General features: G+C 42.7%; 1 pseudogene; it reads left to right on the forward strand.

Annotated features, from left to right (window-relative positions):
- The first annotated feature begins 241 nt into the window (after positions 1–241).
- On the forward strand, positions 242–2,140 carry LOC147452265 (RNA polymerase II C-terminal domain phosphatase-like 4 pseudogene; annotated as a pseudogene).
- The last annotated feature ends 2,912 nt before the right edge of the window (positions 2,141–5,052 follow it).

Consider the following 5,052-nt stretch of genomic DNA (forward strand, 5'->3'; position numbering starts at 1 on the left):
AAGTCTAGCGCTTTGAAAGTTATCTCATAGCCAACCCACCATCTAGGTGGTTGTGACATGCATGCCAAAAAGCATATTAAAAGAAAATGATTTTAAGGCAGCCGACTCCATTGCCCTTCCCCGCGCTGTTGCTGTCACCTGCTGCCGCCTTGCACTGTCATGGCCTTCGCCTGGCTGCGTCGCCTTGCCTCCCCCGTCGTGGGTCACCACCTCTCTGCAAGCAATCTACAGCTCCCCTTCGCTTTGCCAGAGGGGATCTTCCTCGATTCTAACTATTAAACATTAAAACAGATTGGGTACACCCTACCCTACTACTAAAACTTGAGAAAATAAATAGTCACGACAAGGTCAACCAAGCAAGACTGGATACCAATATATAAGAGAAGAAGAGGAAATGAAGAGAGACAGAAAGAGAGAGCTACAGACGCTTGCGCTGACGATGCCCAAACGTCCTTCCTGCTCCGAGCCCACTACCAAAAAACGCAGATCCGTCGCTGAGGATGGCCAAGAAAATGCCAACAGCATCACCGTTTCCGATAACCCTGATGCTACGAGAGCGAATAGCTGTCCCCCACATCCTGGCTATCTATATGGCTTATGCATCAGATGTGGCTCTCTCAAGTCCTACACGGAGGAGGAGCCGCATGTCGCTCTCCGCTATATCCATGCAGGTTTGGAGGTCTCTAGTGAAGAGGCGCAACGAATCCGGAGCACTGAGCTCCAACAGATGCTCCTCAGAAAGAAACTTAGCTTAGTTCTGGACATTGACCATACCTTGGTGAACTCGGTAAGCCCCTTTGACATTTCGTCCGATGAGATTGAACACCTTAGCGCAGTGTACATGTCGAATGAAGACACGATACCTGAATTCCACAAAGAAAGCGGCATCCACATGCTTGAAGATTTGCAACTGTGGACGAAGTTGCGCCCTTTTGTGCATGATTTTCTTAAAGAGGCTAGCAAGTTGTTTGAGCTTCATCTGTATACAATGGGTACCACCTCCTATGCGCAGACGGTAGCACGAATTTTGGACCCCTCAGGCCATTTATTTGGAAACCGTGTGATTTCCCAAGGAGAGAGTACATCTCGGACTACAAAAGATTTAGATGTCTTGTTGAGCACAGAATCTGCTGTTTTAATTTTGGACGACACCGAGGCGGTCTGGCCAAGGCACAAAGACAATCTTATCTTGATAGAGCGGTATCACTTCTTTGGTTCCAGCCATAGACAATACATGATGCAGGGTGCATCTCTATTGGAAGCAGGGAAAGATGAGAGCGAAGACGATGGCACCTTGGCAAATACCTTAAAGCTGCTACGCCAAGTACATACAGCGTTTTTTGATGGATATTATCAGGATGGAGAAGAAGATCAAACATACAACGGGGAAAAGGATGTGAGACAGATTCTGCAGGCTATCAGATCGAGGGTGCTTGTTGGATGTAGAGTCGTCTTCAGCAGGATTTTTTCGACAGATTTGGCTTCCCCAGAGACACATCCATTGTGGCAGCTTGTAGAATGTCTTGGCGCAACTTGCTCCATCGCTGTCGATGATGGCGTGACTCATGTTGTGGCATTAGACAAAGGAACACTGAAAGGGATATGGGCACAAGAGCAGAACCGCCATTTGGTACATCCCAGATGGGTTGATGCTGCATTTCATACATGGAAGCGGCCTTGCGAAAAGAACTACCCGGTGAGTGACACACTGGGTCCAACTACATTTGCAAAGACAGTAAACAAGCTTGAGCGGACAAACGAAAAGGCAACACGATCACCTTAACAGCTATTATCAAGATGCATCTGGCCACAATTTGTGTCAAATTATCGCCACTTGAATGTTTGAGCTTGACGGAGGAATCGAATCTACAGCTTCCATTGCATAATTGCAGGGATTGATTCACTTTGATGCCAGAGCTCTTAAATGGATCTGTGTAGCAAACTTCAATATCATGCCATGAACTTTTTGAGAGAGCTAGATTTATAAGGCCTGCAGTTTATATGTCTATCTAGCAGCACAACAGTCCAGGATTGTGATAGCTTTTCAATGGACTTGATCAAAGAAGAAGATCAACAAATTTGAGAGAGAGAGGAGAGACGAGAGAGAAAAGGGAGGGAGGGGGCATCTCCATCCTTAAATATATAGAGAAATTTGCTACTTCAAGGACTATTTGTGATTTTAGCATGTTTACTACATAGCGACATGTATGGTCAAGAATTTGATGGGCGCTTTATGATATTAATTAGTTGAGAAGGTCAACAACTTTTTTGGCCTACTAAAGGCCTTAATTAGTATCCATATGGTGAAGGTCGTTCATCTTTGGGTGTTTGACATGTGTCCCTCAAAGGGGCCCTTAAAGGTCTTCAAGAGAGAGATGTGATGTCTTTTTAAATGTTATGTTTCAAAAGCTTCATTCACTTCATAGACATATAAAAGAGACTTTAAAGAGATAAGTGGAACGGAACTGTCCAGCGGCTTTCTAGAACAATAAGAAAGTGATAAAATCATTAGGTTGAGTTTAACTAGAATCAGTGTTCAGGAAAAGATTGCCTCAACTTAGTCTTGAGCTGGTTGAAAATCCAGCCTAGCAAATTGCAAACTATGGTAAAGGGAATGCTATTGTCACTTTTTCATTTTTCCTCTCACAAAGAACCCTCTTATTATAGTGTTTAAATTTGTAAACTAGTCCATTTCTTTGTTGTAGAATGTCAACTTGAATGTTCACCAACCCAAAACTTGAATGTTCACCAACCCAAAAAGTTTGTGAGTAGGCCCACCCAAAAAAAAAGTGTAAGTCCTTTTTTTTTGGCTTGTTAAAGGCCTTAGTATCCATGTGGGTGAACGTAGTTCAAATTTGTTTGCTTGATATGTGTCCCTTTAACAATTGAAGAGAAAGAAAACAATTATTTTTCAATGCTACTAGTATGTGATCCGCTCGTTGCTGCGGCTAATTAGAAGCTAGGATAAGTCTGTGATACTCTCCTCCCTCATCTTTCCCCAAGGTGGCAATATGTGCAAACATTCTCTATGCATAGATGAGGTAGTGCCAATTATATTCTTGGATGCTTCATTATTAACTAAGATCATCCTCCAAAGCTACGATAAGGCAACTATAATAACTAACTATCAGTAGGGACATCCCTCCCATATAGAAAAATGGAGGAGATGACATCTAAACTCTTTAAGAAGACAATCCAATGAAAATCCACTCACATCAATGTGTTTATCCTTATAACCTTTTTGAAACATAAAGTAATTGTGGCTGCTTTAAGTTGCTATATTGTTCCATTGAGCTGGTTATTCTTTGATGTCCATTGGTTGGCAAATGACTTAGAGGTGATACATTTTTTTGCTCGTATCATGGCCTAATTGTTGTAGGATCTATAGAGGGGATGTATAACCTTGGTGTACATGGTGTATAATATATGAGGATTTGCAAACTTGCATATCACATAATATTCCAATCATAATTTCTAAGATTTTGTTGTTCAATTAGCCAAGAAAGCTTATGCATGAGTGCATACACACACACACACACACACACACACACACACATCACTCTCTTTATCTCTTTCTCAAAGCAAAGAGGATCTTCACATACAACATTGTTCTCTCTCTCTCTCTCTCTCTCTCTCTCTCTCTCTCTCTCTCTCTCTCTCTCTGAGTCACAAATCTTGACTTTGACTTGTCAGATTGATCTCTAAGACCTTGGTTTTTTCTACATTAGATTCTTCTCATGTGTGTATGTAAGTGTATACATCTCTCTCTCTCTCTCTCTCTCTCTCTCTATACACATACATATGTTTATGTATATAATATATATATACATACATATCATGTGTGTGTGTGTGTGTGAGATATATATATGTATATATATATATATAATAATATTTTATTATATATATATAATTTAATTCTATATATATAATATGTATATATTATATATATATTGTAGTGTACACGGGATTAGGCCCAGACTAGGCTTCCCTCTTGCATCCAAGAGCAGCTCCTTATATTAATATGAGAGGTAGTTACAAGTAGGTTCACACTCGGGCCGTCCGGCCACACACCACACCTCCCCCCTTAGGGAGAAAAAAAGATGGACATCTTTTTTACAATATTGGACTAAGAAGGGACTCGACATGACTGAAGGGACTACATCAACTCCAACGCCTCATCCGGGGGGAGTGAGCTTACAACGGCTTAATGGCTAGAAACTGAACTTGGGGGCTAGACTCGACATCATGCCGATCATCGTCAAGGCACGGAACTCATACATCTCGCTTATGCAAACTTTAGGTTGCTATCCCAAAGTTAATGGACAAGCTGAGGAAGGACAAATTGTGGGTTGGGTACGATAATTTTTGCGACATACATCCATCTCCATAAAGGGTTCGGTGTGATCAAGTAAGACAAAGACCAAACAAAAACTACTACTAAGAAAGAGACCTTAAAACTTACACAAAATCATGGAGCTTGACGGCTACTTTTGCAAATGAAAAGACTAGGCACCTCTGCACCAAAGATGCAGCAACTCCTATGTCTGTGAACAACCCCATGAATACAATTATTGGTTTTGTACTTCTTCTAGAATGAGCGAAATGTGTGAGCAAACACTGCCCGGCAAGCACCACCGCGGGTCGCTCCGACACTTCAGCTCAAAGCAGGCGTCGCACGTGAGACCACCATTGAAGAGTGCCATGCTCAATGCCACCGTACTAGTGCCGTACCCCTGGCTATACAAGTCGACGTAGCCGCACGCACCACCCATTGTATCGGATGCATCGCTTCCTCCATAGAAGGTTGCATGGGCGTGCCTCCACACAGAGTAGTGTGCGTTCACACGCGCAGGCGCCAAGTAGAAGAGCAGGCAGCAGCAGCAATAAGCTTCTAGCGCAAGAATCGCCCTCCTCAACAGCCAAGCGAGAGCCATTCTTGCCTTACACGAGAGATGATGACGTGATTACAAGAGTAAAGAGGATTTTACTTGCGTCGGAGGCAAGGAGTCATTGAAGAGTTTGGCAACTAATGAGCTTCTGGCTTGCGCACAG

Source organism: Adiantum capillus-veneris, chromosome 8, assembly GCF_014529385.1.
Source record: "Adiantum capillus-veneris isolate H3 chromosome 8, ASM1452938v2, whole genome shotgun sequence".
Lineage (NCBI taxonomy): Eukaryota > Viridiplantae > Streptophyta > Polypodiopsida > Polypodiales > Pteridaceae > Adiantum > Adiantum capillus-veneris.